This window comes from Panthera uncia, chromosome A2 (genome assembly GCF_023721935.1).
Source record: "Panthera uncia isolate 11264 chromosome A2, Puncia_PCG_1.0, whole genome shotgun sequence".
Classification (NCBI taxonomy): Eukaryota; Metazoa; Chordata; class Mammalia; order Carnivora; family Felidae; genus Panthera; species Panthera uncia.
In genome coordinates, this window is record NC_064816.1 from 37261462 (window position 1) to 37276142 (window position 14681).

Genomic DNA, 14681 nt, shown 5'->3' on the forward strand with positions numbered 1-14681 from the left:
TATTTATCTTCCAGAACATTGTATGTTCCTCAGTGTTTGTTTAAAACCCAAAAAGTTTCCAGGGATGGCAAATTTCTATTTAATATTCAATTTCTTAATAATTAATTATAATACAAAATTAACTTACAGAGCCCATCATTTTGGCAATACGTAGGAACCAAGAGTTAAGAGTCTAAAACACCTACAACCCACACTTGATATGGTCCATTCTAAGGTTCTGGAAAACAGAATGTTCCTAGAAAACATATTTTTAAGCTACTGCCACAACCATGTTCACTGCTGTGTATTTAAAAGTAATCATTCTCTCCTTGTTGGTTTCCACTGTTTTATTCCCCCTAAGCTCTTCTACCAATGAACCATGGCATGTTTTTCCCCAAATGGCTTTAAATGGTGTGTATGTTCTGGCAAAAGTCCAAATTTCCAGCCAACATCAGCATTTTCCAGTTAACCTTAATCAACTCTATTGTCTTTCAGAAGTGGAGACAATGCAATTGACCCTTGGTGGGGGGAATACGTGTAAGGGTTTTCCCCAGGAGCAGTTATGGATTTGTGCAAATCCACACAGCACCTTGCATGACACCCTCCCCCAATCCAACATCCAAGGGCAGACATCCACAAGCCAGCTGGTTCGGGTAACAGTCAGCGGCCAGGAAAGAGCGTGAAGGTAACTGGTCCATGAGACTCAGGAATTCCCACTTTGGCCTCATTAGCAAGAGGGCTGGGCAGCCAAGAAAAAAGTTAACATTAGCCAAATATACCTGGTGAATCTTGTAAAGACTAAAGATGTGCTCATTAACTGAGCTTAAAAACGTGTGACCTACCAACCCAAAGAGCTATTCTCAGGGCCTTAATGGTACTAATTTTGTGATCAAGTTACAAATTCCACGCGGTTCTTCATAAGGTCCCTTTAAGGAGACTTTTGACGTTGGACAGTTGGACCTTTGACCCATCAGTCACACACGGACACACACTTCACTCTGACGATGCAGGGGGCCCTCAAGGGTGAAACAGTCCAGCCAGCAGAATCAAAGTTACCTGGCCACCCACATATCGCTGAAGAGACGCCCCAAGGCAGCGAGGCACATCCCCGATGCCTTCCCATATCATCAATGGTCACTAGCACCACGGCCACTGCCAGCTCACCCAGAGGACAGAAGCTCCTCCGCCCATCTCTAAGGGGCTCATGGAGAGCAGCATCACGGAGCTGCGGACTGTCTGCAGCCCTCTCTTGACCTGGGCAAGGATTCAGGGATGGGCATTCATCCTGCGAGGGCCACCCCGGCACTAATGGAGCCCCATGCTATAAAGAAAATTTCAGTATCCATTTCCATTATGAGCTCAGAAAAGGAAGGAAATAAGGGAGGGAGGGAAAGAAGGGAGAGATGAACAGGCAGAGGGGTGGAAGAGAAACACCGACAGGGGGGTGGAGGGAGGAAGGAAACTGCTTGCTGTAAAGACAAAACAAGTTGCAAAGTCTAGAAATAAACACTCAGGGCTGAATCCCAACATGCCTCTTCTTTTCTGTCAGTGTTAGGAAATAAAACTCTAATCAGAGGCAAAAGGGTTTGAGGGTAATTTAATATATCTGGGTTTTACATAAACTAACAATTACAGGCTTCTAAGCCAGTTCAGATGAGGCCACCCCCCTCTCCCAGGCAGTTTATGATCTTACCCTTTCCCCCTGTGTTGTGACACCTTGAGGACTCCCAATCCGTCTGCCGTTGTGACACTGCGAGAACTCCCAACCTATAACCTAACGAAACAGCTGCCAACAACCAGCTCAGAGAACACGCTCTCTGTGTCAGGACAGGAGTGCCTGGCGGGTAGACAAACATTTCAGGCTTTATCCAGGTGTGTGGCTGGGGTGGGGCGAGGGTGAGGCCCAGATGTGCAACATGGGCCACAGTGTTCGTGTACACCCAAGTCAGCATCCTTTTACGTGGCTCTGAATGCCTCCAAGAAAGTCCAGCTCTCCAGCCAGGGCCGCTCAAAGCCACAATCAAGAAGCAATACACGTATCTCCTTCCTTCTGCGATATCCAAAGGCAAGTTGCTACTCCTGGGGCATCAGGCAGAGATGAACGTGAACTAGACACACCAGAAGTCCTCAACGAGAGCTTTTTCTGACACAATTACCCAAAACCTTCTTCCACCAAATGCCTGGTTGGCTGCTTAGCAGCAGCGACTCATATTAAGCATTCTAGCACATTCTGGCAAGGCCCAGAGAAAGACAGGTCAGCTACTGGGCTTCACAACTCTTTGGTGGTCATCACCACCTCTAGTATTTACGAAGTACTTAGGCAACACAGGCTGGAGCTCCTGGTATACACCTATGTTAGCAGGAAGAGAAGATCTACGGTTTCCTTCTCAAATCAGCAAAGGCCTCTTCAACCAAACTGACTTATCTAATCCTAGGGGAGGGGCCAGGCCAACAGCAGCCCATTTCATAAGAGGCCAAAGGGCAGCTTGGAAAAGCGAACAGGGAGAGATGAGGCAACTCTGCACATCCTCTTCCGTGGGGGCCTCTCAACATCGCGTCATTCTCTGTTTCGAAGAGACGGAAATTCCAGCAGGGAGGGCACACCCATGTGTAAATATGCATGTGAAAATGTGGGTGATTTGCAGATTATTTTTTTAAGTTTATTTATTTTGAGAAAGAGAGAGAGAGAGAGAGAAAGGACACGTGCGCACGAGTGGGGAAGGGGCAGACAGAGGTGGAGAGAGAGAATCCCAAGCAGGCTCCATGCTGTCAGCACAGGGCCCAATGAGGGGCTTGACCTCATGAACCATGAGACCGTGACCTGAGCCAAAATCAAGTTAGACGCTCAAATGACTGAGCCACCCAGGCACCCCACAGATTATTTGAAACCACTGATCACCGCCACTAGTGTGGATGTTTTCAAAACAAAAACAAAAAAACTTGACCCTATTAAAGGTTAATGTGAGTGCAGGATGAATAAGCCAGGAGTGCAAGATGCCCACCTCTACTTTAAAACTAAAAAATAGGGGCGCCTGGCTGGCTCACGTGGTAAAGCATGTGACTCCTGATCTCAGGGTTGTGAGTTCAAGCCCTACGTTGGGTGTGGAGCCTACTTAAGATTCTCTCTCTCCCTTCTCCCCCACTCAAGTGCTCCCTCTCTCTCTCTCTCTCTCTCTCTCAAAAAATAAAAATAAAAAATACATATACACACCCCTGTAAGTTTTCATTTTGAGACATAAAATCATTTTTTCCCAAACAGTATCATGCAAGAGACTATAATAAATCATATATAATAATAATTCAATCCTCTCTTTCTTTCCTCCAATTCTTCTATTTATTCCTCCCTCTCTCTTCCCTACATACCTCAAACTAGACGAGGCCTCTAGGACTCCACAAGAAATGAAAATGAAGTAAAAAAAAAAGACAAATCAAGTACTACTAATCCTCACTGTAATTTGATGAGTACCTGTTATATAAAAACACTAAGTGTCTTCTTCATATTGTCTTAATCAAAACAAGAACCTAATGAGGTAAATCGACCCATTTTACAGATTTAGAAACTAAGGCAGAGTGTCTCAGTAACTTGCCCAAGGTCACAGCTAGCTAGTCAGAGGCAGGGCCGGATTCAAAGCCAGGCAAAGTAACCACAATGCTATACTGCCTCAGAGATGTATTAACCAAAGAAGTTAATTTTTGACTTCTGAGTTGCTAAGGGTCCACAAGGTAGTTATACATTTTATTTTCAAGGTTAAGCTTAACTTCATGTGATCTATGCACTGACTATATATGATTCACCTCAACTCTCAGCAACAGCCTAAACGTCTCCCACTTACAGCTGTAAGAACCAAGAGAATGATAAATTAAGTATTCTTCTCTCCTACCTGGTGTTTCTTCCTTGGCCACAACTGGTATTTTGTCCCATCTTAACTTCTGTACTAACTAAAAACTGATTTTTAAAATTCTAAAACAAATCCACTTTAATAATCTATATCCAACATATTTCATTTCACAGGTTACATATAACACTGGGAATGGAACCCCTTCTCAGCTCTGACTATAACTTTGAATTCTATGATGGACTGGAACTTGCTGGAAGCCCTGTCAAGAAGCCCCACTACAGAGGGATCCCCGTTAACTCCCCACGACCCTACGCCTGCCCCAAAGAAGTCAAATGATTAAATCACCCAACGAGCTGGTTAAGGGCACAAACCCTTGAACAAGATTGCCGGGGGTTTGAACCCTGTCCACTCCACTTACTAGCTATTTGACCTCGTGCTAATAAATTACTGGACCTCTCTGTGCCTCAGTTTCCACATCCGTTAAGAATAAGAGAACTCACCTCACTGAATCATCGTAAAGGAAATGAATTACGTAAGCCAGTATTTATAAAACAATTAGAACAATACAAGACACACAAGTTCCCTTCAGGTGACCATTATGGTTTTTATTTATTTATCTAAGTTTATTAATTCATTTTGAAACAGAGAGAGGGCAAGAGAGAGAGACAGAGAGCACCAGTAGGGTAGGGGGAGAGAGAGAAGGGGAGAGAATTCCAAGCAGGTTCTGGGCTATATACCACAGAGCCTGACGCAAGGCTCCAACTCAGGAATCATGAGACCATAACCTGAGTGGAGCTCAAGAGTCGGATGCTTGACTGACTGAGCCACCTAGGCACCTCCATTAAGTATGTTTTTTGAATTTTTTTTTAAGTTTATTTATTTATTCTGAGAGAGAGAGAAAGAACACAAGCAGGGGAGGGGCAGACAGAATGGGAGAGAGAGGACCCCAAGCAGGCTCCACGCCGACAGTGTGGCGCGATCTCACCAACTGGGAGATCGCGACCCGAGCCAAAATCAAGAGTGGGACCCCTTAACTGGCTAAGCCACCCGGGGAACCCCAAGTATGTTTTTTAAATAATTTCGTAGGCAGTGAATAAAAGGCAAAAAACCATGGAAGCCTGTGCCTAAAAGTGCTCAGGCGACTCAGCTTGTGAAATAAAAGAAAACCATGAAGAGGAAACTAGATTCTGCCCTGTAAACCTGTAAGTATCCCACTTACGGAAACAAACACTGCACTTTTATTAATCCTTTTGGAGTTTGGGTTCAGACTATAATGCCCAGTCCCAGACCACGGCTCATACATTCAGGGGCCAGGGAAAGAAGGACACTTGGGCGCACATATTCACTAGCCCTTCACCATTCCATAGCATAGAGCTGAAGGACGAGCAACAGGCTTGCTATGCAACCGGAGCTTGCAAGCCTCCTTCACACACAACACACTCTCTTTGTGGCTCCTCAAGAGACGCCACGAGCAGCCGCTGCCCCCGGGTTTCCTCTCAGACTTCAGAGCGCTGTATTTTTCTTAAGAGACAAATTATACAACTAGAGAGACAAAAACTCAAGCTCACTTGCAAAATACTACCAACGAACACGGAGACACCTGTTTTCGCTAATACTTACGCACCTCAGAATGAGATCCCAAGAACAAGGCCTGAAATGGAGAGCTGGAGTCTGGCACACGTTATAGCTCCGATTCTCAAAGGAATAAATATAAATTTTTCCAAAGGAAACAAGTGGTACAGCATAAAACTATCAGGCTCTATCCACAAAAACATTCTATAAAATGTCAAGACATTTATAAGAGTTAAGTGTGCTATAAAACAAAATGACATAAATTATAGGAGATTTTTATTTGTTGATTGCGAACACAACATGTAACTATCTTTCCCCCAAAACTCTTCTGGGATTACTCAAAGACAAGGGTACAGCATGGAGAATTATTTTCCTCTTTAGTGAGTGGCATTTCCCTGGTCAAAAGAAAAACTTTGAAGGATAACAGACACCATAGTAGGACATGTGGCAACGGCCTGGACAGACAGATGGCAGAGGTTATAGCCACGGGGCTCATGCATGGTGTTCCCAGGTTCCTCAAGGTATAGTTTATGCCCAATATACGCATTTCTGAACATTCTCTCTCTAGTTATTTGTTTAAATAAATAGAACGAATTTTCCATTTCCTTTCGAAAATTAATTAAAATTGGGTGGGTTTTTTTGGAGGGTTGGGGGGGATACACACACAAAAAAGAGGAGAAATCACTGCTACAAATGTAAAACTGATGATACTCAATGAATGAAAATGCTTCAGAAACAAAATCTGTAAAACCTTTTGATCTCTACCATCCATGACTGGGCTGCTAGTATAATTCAGAAAGAAAGAATTCAGAGAATGGAATATTCAATTAAATGCCCCAAAATTTTCCATATTTTTAATCTTACCAAGTACGTTACCTCCAAACCATCCCATGTTTAAAAGCTCAGCATTTAGTACCTCTATTTTATTCTACCTTTTGGCAGCTATATTCTATCGTACATGTATTTATCCTTTTCTAAATGCCTATCTTTGCAGAATCCATGGAGATACAGAAAGACATAAGACAAAGTCCTGCCCTGGAAAGAATTAAGTCTAGCTTGAAAGAGAGCCACATAAAGAACTAATTAATTCCAAATAAATAAATAAATAAATAAATAAATAAAAATTAAAAAAAAAGAACTAATTAATTCCACTACTCTTATTTATCATTGTTCTTTAAGGCAAAACCAATGTAATAAAGCGGGAAAAAAAATATGTGGGAAAAGGAGGTGATACTGATAGCTACGAATGTCAAATATTCTTTCTTTTTTGAAATACAACAATAAAAAAAATTTGCCCTATGAGAGTTCAACAGGGTGACCAAATATAAAATATACAAAAATACAGAGCTGTCTACATACCAAAAATAATCAGCAAGATATGTGATACATGTCTTTCTTTTCTAAACGCAGACATAACTACAAAGTTTTCATAAGAAACAAAAAGAAATACTTGACTAAAAGGATGATTAAACTACTTCCCTGGATGGACAGAAAAGATATCAATTCTTCTGAGGTAGACTACTTACTATGAATTTCAATCAAAATGCTCAAAAAAACTTTTGTTAACATAAAATTCAAAAGGTGGTTTAGAAAAACTGTAGAACAAAATAAAGCAAATAAAATTTTTAAAGTATAATAAAGACACTGAAATATTCAATGCTGAACATACTATAAAGCCAAAATTATTAAAACATCATGAAACTGGCAAAGAATGAGGCATAAAAATCCATGAAAATATAAGAATATTCTTAACAATCTATGACAGTTATAATGACAGCGATCACCTGAGTATTTATATATGCCAAGGGTTTTATAGTGTTATCAACTAATTTTTCATCCTTACTGTTTGGTAACTGATTAACATCAACAATAACTTAAAGCAGAATAATTTCCTTGTAGATGTTCCCGTACTTTAATCAGTTTCTTGGCTGTAACTATCTTTTTTATCACATCACCAGTAAGTTTCTAGAAGCATTTTAGGAAAAATGGTGGACTTAATATTTTTATTATTTCCATAAAACTGCCTGTAATATTCTTCAAACTTCTATCTTATGACTATTAAATATGAATTCCTGAAACCTTCAAATGGCAATTATCTCTCCACAATATTAGAAAATATACTCTCTACAGGTGCTACTGTACCTACTAGTTGTAACAAATTCCACCAAACTGAGGATATTCTTTTTCTTAATTTTGTAGTTTTCAAGTTTTTTTCTTATATTTTGTTTTTTAAAGTTTATTTATTTGAGAGAGAGAGAGAGAGAGAGAGAGAGAGAGAGAGAGAAAGAATGTGCACGCACATGCAATGGGGAGGGGTAGAGACAGGGAGAGGGAGAGAATCCCAAGCAGTCTCCACAAAGTCAGCACAGAACCCAATGCAGGGCTCAAACTCATGAACCATGAGATCATTACCTGAGCCAAAGATGGACACTGAACCAAATGAGTCACCCAGGGACCCAAGGTGAGGATATTCTTAATTTCATTATTTTGTATTGAAATGTATAAATATGTTAGCCCAAATATCTTCTCAGCTCATCTTTTTAGCTCCATTCTGAGTACCTTTCTTTGATAAATACTTTTCACAAACAAAATTCATTAAATAAATTTGCCTTATGATTCCTTGACTGTTTGGCCAAATATAGATATTGTAAAATTGTAGCCATATCTATTTCATTTCATTTCTGTATAAAACTTATTATTTGACTTAACTCAAAAGCTCCAGGGGCACCTGGGTGGCTCAGTTGGTTGAGCACTAACTTTAGCTCAGGTTAAGATCTCACAGTTCATGAGTTCAAGCTCCACATCAGGCTCACTGCTATCAAGGCACAGAGCCTGCTTTGGACCCTCTGTCTCCCTCTCTGCCTCTCCCCTGTTCATGCTCTCTCTCAAAAAAAAAACAAATAAATAAACATTTAAAAGCTCCATCTCCTGGGGTGCCTGCGTGGCTTAGCCAGTGAAGTATCCAACTCCTGATTTCAGCTCAGGTCATGATCTCATGGTTCATGAAATCCAGCCCAGCATCGGGCTCTGAGCTGACAGCACGGAGCCTGCTTGGGATTCCCTCTCCCTGCCTCTTCACTGACCCTCCATCACTCCTGTGCTTGCTCTCTCTCTCTCTCTCTCAAAAAAAAAAAAAAAAAAAAAAAAAAAAAACTTAAAATAATTATAGATTAAAATAATTAAAATTAAAATTAATTAAAGCCCCATCTACTCCTGGCGAAATACTGTAAAACATAGTTTAAGACTTTCAAAATTAACATTTGTTCACTTTTTGAGCATCATTATTTAATTTGTTCAGTTATCCCCTTGCCTTTGCAGGGATAAAAATTACAACGTTGTTCTATTTGCCATCATTTTTCCCCATAACCGTAATTTGCTAAAAGTCTCCAAAAATATGTCTGTGTACACGTCATTCTTTGGAGTTATGAAAATTTTCAAACAAGATGATTTCAAATAAAAAGCAACCAAAAGTTAGAGCACCCATTTACTAAAGTGTAATACCACAACTGAACACTTAAACTGACTGACAAAACAGTTTCAAAGTCTCCAGCAATTCTAAAATCCAACTGACAGCTTAAGTATTTGTTTGTATCCAATATTAGCCTCAACACAAAATTTTTATAATTTGGTTACCTGGGTGTATATATAAACTATAAATGTTGGTTTTCTACGGTTTCTCTTTTAATTTTTTTAAAAAAGTTTATTTACTTTTTTTGAGAGAGAGACAGAGTACAAGTAGGGGGAGGGGCAGAGACAGAGGGAGACACAGAATCCAACGCAGGCTCCAGGCTCCGAGCTGTCAGCACAGAGCCGGACACGGGGCTCGAACCCACGAACCGTGAGACCATGACCTGAGCCAAAGTGAGACGCTTAACTGACTGAGAGACCCAGGTGCCCCGGTGCCTATGGTTTCTATTCAAGTGACATAAATCTCAATTTGGACACAACTATAAAATATATGTTCACCACAATCCTCTCCAAGTTTGTATTTGTTCCACACGTACCTTTATCTAATAAAAATAGCTTTTAACCCCAATAAGTTCTCCACCAGAATTTACATTTGTATCACCACTGTAAAAACAAATTTATCTTTAACATTAAACTTTTCAGAGAATTTATAATACCATCCATAACAATATTAGATATTTCACCTTCAACAGAATGAAATTCCAAGAGCTTTATTTTGATTCAATGAATTGGAGGAGGAAAAAAATTGAAACTTTGGAATTAGCTTCACTGATTTTCTACTGGAAGCATTCAGTGACACTGAGGTGAAACTGATATCGTGTACTGTTTGTAGAGGAGTTCTGTTAGTAGTGCAACAACGTTAACAATTATCAATTCACATTTGTATGTGCTAAAGAAAACCTGGACTGCAGCATGAGTGGTATTAATTGGGAAAAGCAGTCCTTTGATCTAAATGAAAAGTCATGTTTCACAGAGTAAAATATAAATGCACATTCCACAGCTATGTATTGGTAAAGCTTTTTGAAGTAAGTACTGATTTTGAAAAAGATGCAATACTTCAGCAAAGGGATCTCCTGATTTTTCTAAGTTCAAGGTTTTTACTACAACTCCCCCCCCCCACCTCCTGCCCCGCCATGGATGATAAATGTCAAAAAGATTTTATGGAAATAATGCTCGTGGTTAATGTTCTTCAAAATAGAAAAAAAGTAATGCAGTATTTCATTCACAAGGTTCTCATTGTTTAAAGCTCATTGTTGCCGACAATGTTTATTACAAAATATTTTTTAAAGACCGTAACAAATATCAGAAATATAGATTTGTATCATTAAATAAATCAAAAAGAAAAAACACCAAACAACATAAAACCTACCACAGCAAGGACAACTACACTTCCTTACACTGTGCAGCATGACTGACCAGAATCTGTTTTTCCCATATGTTTCATGTAAACTAACCTGCAATTTCCCGTGGGTGCCCTGACCTCCACCAACCAGATGGCAGTTACGGACTCCTAGCCACTCACCCCAGAGCACGTACCTTGAAACAGGGCTACTACTGACGGTGTGCATGCCAAGGGGGAGGAGAAAACAAAGCGATTGCTGTTTGGCATCTCCACACTCCACATCTCACACATTACAAGGCAAGACCTTGCAGAGGCAGAAAGAGCATATCATGTAAAGGTCTACTTGGACGACCGACTTCGGCTCAGGTCAACGATCTCACAATTTGTGAGCTTGAGCCCCGCGTTGGGCTCTGTACTGACAGCTCGGAGCTGGAGCCTGCTTCGGATTCTGTGTCTCCCTCTCTTCCTCGTGCTCTGTTTCTGTCTCTCAAAAATAAATAAGCGTTAAAAAAATTTTTTTAATAAAGTAAAGGCCTACTTAAAATAATACTTTGTTATTAAATGAAAAATCTAAGAGACAAATGTTAAACCACGCAGGATCTTTGAACAGGGGTAAAAAACCCGGAATATCCCACACAAGGACAAATGGCCACCACTTTACTCCCCACAGCATCTCCATTACATGGCTGCATGATCACCATCTTCAAAGGAGAAAATGATGGCTCACAGCCCTACAGTGACTTGTCCAAGCCCATGAACCTTACGTTGGTGAGACCTAATGCCTACTACCAGAGTCCAAGCGATGCGGCCCAATATATAACTAGTATATAACTTTGCTTCTGTGTGAAACAATAGACAGCATAGGAACAAGCCTTAACGTACATTAAAATCGAACGCGCACTAAAGCATTTTAAATCAATAATGTGTAAGTACTGTTCAGTAAATAATTCTAGAATCACAAGGTACTGACATTTTTACCCATCAGGCCAAATCCTTGCCTCACCCCATACAGTGAAACAAAATTAACATGCATTGAAACTTTTTTTTGTTTTAAAGAAAAGAAAAAGGAAGAAGTGAAGGAAGGAGAAAATGCAGGAGTTATACAGCAACTGAGGGAAAAAAATGTTCTGAGTAGAAAAATCTAAGTCTCAGACATACAACATTTAAAGGAAAAGAAAAATTCAGGGAAGTATGTAAATCCATAACATAAAAAGATCCCTTATAACTCAGTATTTTAACACCACAACCTATTTTTTAACTGTCTGCAGTACAAAAAGGTAAATCACAAAAGTGCTACAAAAAGCCAAAAACCAGAGGGTGCAGAAAATAATGTTAATTAGTTAAGAAAGAAGAGCATGTTACCAGAATTCTAGACCATCTTTCACCTAGAAAACTGTCAATAATAAAAGGGGAAGTGGGTTAGTTGATTCAGTGTTGGCCCCTGGTGCAATGAAGTGGAAATTGGCACAGCCTCTTATGGAAAAAGAAACTGGTGACCCAGCCAAGAAAACACCAAGAGATCGACAATTTCTGATCCAATAAATCCACTTACGGAATTTATCCTAAGGAAATAAGAGATGCAAATCAATTTATACACTAGGATGTTCACTGCGCCATTATTTATAGTACCAAAAGGGTGGAAACAACATAAATATCCGACAAAAAGAGAATGGTTAAGGAAATTATGGTATACTATGAATAGAATAGATTGTAGTGACCTTTAAAATTCATGCTTACAGAGAATATTTAATGATACAAACCAGCAGGAAATGAAACTGTTTAATCTCACCTGCATGTGTTTGTTAATATGAATGGGAAAAAATGAAATTGAAACACACTAAAAACATCAATGTAACTCTTTTCTACAGGTGGGAGATGCACTATGCAGTTTTAGAAAATCACTATGATTTTATCACTAATGATTTAGAAAAGCATTCTCAAAGTTGGGCATATCACAAAAGTATCTTTCTAAACAAATAATTGGGCAATTACCAGCTAACTACATAGATGAGAGAGGAAAAATTAAAAATAGTATGAGGTGTTTGGAAAAGAAATAACTAAATGTTAGCTTGCCTCCATATCATCTTCTACATCTCAAATGGTCAACTTAAAACTTTCCCTGAGGGGCGCCTGGGTGGCGCAGTCGGTTAAGCGTCCGACTTCAGCCAGGTCACGATCTCGCGGTCCGTGAGTTCGAGCCCCGCGTCAGGCTCTGGGCTGATGGCTCGGAGCCTGGAGCCTGTTTCCGATTCTGTGTCTCCCTCTCTCTCTGCTCCTCCCCCGTTCATGCTCTGTCTCTCTCTGTCCCAAAAATAAAAAACGTTGAAAAAAAAATTAAAAAAAAAAAAAAAAAAAAAAAAAAAACAACTTTCCCTGAAAAAAATATCTAATTATTTTAAGAAAGTAAGAAGTCTACAATGTCCCCAAATCATTGCACACTGAGCGCCATACAGACCTCACTCCCATGGTTCTTAAAGCGATTTTTAGAACATTATGAGCCAGAAGCTATAAAAAATAAAGGCAATCCTTCTGCTTGGCTTCCTCCGCTATGAGACGCACCACAGGGAGACAGACAGCTCTGAGGCTGACCAGTCAAATTCAACTGTCATCCCACCTGCTCAGAGGAGGGAGAAGGAAAGGAGAACAGAAAGTTCTATGGCCAGCGCTGCCTCTTACTTTCTGCTCTCTAAGTTGTTCATTCATACAACAAAAGGTACAGATCACCGAGATGCCTTCAATTTTATATGCGATGTTGGCAACGAGTGGCTTTGCCCGTGCTATTCCCTGAGCCCGAAATGTCTCCTTCCGCCACCCAGTGTCTCCTTGGAAATCTCTGTTTCTTTAAGGCAAAGCAAACTTGGTGTTGCCAAATGAATCCCTAACTCCCATTGCCATATTCCTCCGGAAGGGAACCTTCATTTGACTCAGACACGTACCCTATGTACCCTTCATACCCTTCTCCTACAGGATGCAGTAGCTTCAGGGAAAGCTACCCCTCTGCCTCCCCCAGAAGCTGGGGCTGAATGGAGATGATGACTGGTTGAGAAACCCAGGCCAAGCCAATCAAGGAACGATACCTATCTGGTCATGGGAATGGGCAGTTCAGGCCAGACAGCAGAGCCCCACCAAGTATGCTGGAGAGCTGGTGACAAGGCAGTTTCTCACTCTTAAGAGATAGCAACTGGACCAGGCAGCCTCCCTCTTCCTCTGGATGGTGTGGCAGTCGGAACCATGGCTGCCATTTTGTCTCCAAGGCAATGACAGGGTATCACTGAGAACTCATTCACTGCATTCAGCTATGCGCCAAAGGCCACCCCACTGCTGAAGTTCCAGTTAAACAGCGCATGCATTCCCGTACTGTTTACAGATTTCTATAATGGGTGAGTAGAACCTTCCTCGTTAGTAGAAATGAATAAGGGCTGTTTTTACCTGGCAAACCTCATTTCTTACTCATCTGTAAACATAACTTTGATTTTCCCTTCGGGAATCACGCCTTGCCCGTTCTCAGTCCCATAGTCTAAGTGGGACTGATCCCTCCCCAATCTAACCTCCAGGCAAGGAAATGAAGCAAAGATAACCTATCAGAACACTGGTTCTAACTGGTTAAAAGGCTGTTACATTAACCTACTGGGCCAATGAGTAATTTATGTAAGCCTCCTGCTGGAACTATAGAGAAACTATAGAAAAACTCCTGTTCTGCTAGAGATGCTTACATGATAGAGTAGAAGGGTATTCTGCCAGTAACTGTCTTCTCACAAAAACAAATGACAGAGAGCTAAGAATGAAGGAGTCAATGAGAGAGCAAGGACAAGAGAAAAAAAGAGGCAGCCAGCCCTCTGACTAACCCTCTTTTAGGATTAGTCAGGTACTGGATCCACCTGTACCTGAAGCTAACCAGCACAAGATTTTTCCGTTATATGAGCCACTAAATAATCTTCCGTTTCTTAGAGTATAAGTTTCTGCTCTCATTAAACTCTGTCATCATATAGCCACTCGCACTGTACATTGTGACTATGTGTCCAACTCCCCACTAGACGGTGAGCTCGTGCAATAAAGACTATGTCTTTCATCCTCGTAGCTTCATACCTAGAGAAGAATTGGGTCCATGCCACCAAGTATAACTAGCAAGTCATTAAGACTCACCAAGGCTCAGTTTCCTAATTTTAAAAACAAGACAGTTAAAAGCAAAGACAGATTATACCAAATGGTAGGGAGGTGTGGAGAAATTAGAACCCTCATACACTGCCAGTGGGAATGTAAAATGGTGTGGGGGGGGTTTGAAAATCGCTTCTGCGGTTCCTCAAAGGGTTAAACAAAGAAGGTACCGTATCATGCGGCAATCCCAAACCTAGGTATATACTCAAGAGAATTGAAAACATACATCAGCACAGTAACTTGCATATGAGTGTTCATAGTAAACTTAATCACAAAAGCAAAAAGTGAGGGGCACCTGGCTAGCTCAGCTGGTGAAGCATGTGACT

General features: G+C 40.7%; 1 protein-coding gene across 7 annotated transcripts in view; it reads right to left on the bottom strand.

The window, feature by feature from the left end:
- FOXP1 (forkhead box P1) overlaps positions 1-14681 on the bottom strand; it is a 695473-nt gene that overhangs the window by 556769 nt on the left and 124023 nt on the right. For 3 of the 7 annotated variants that reach the window (XM_049642704.1, XM_049642708.1, XM_049642709.1), the window contains exon 1: positions 1673-8488. The exons of 2 other annotated variants lie outside the window; for them this stretch is intronic. The gene's annotated coding sequence lies outside the window, so the exon portion shown is untranslated. Of the gene's footprint in view, positions 1-1672; positions 8489-14681 lie in introns of those variants that run through there. 2 more of the 7 variants (XM_049642702.1, XM_049642698.1) reach the window with 1 other exon arrangement.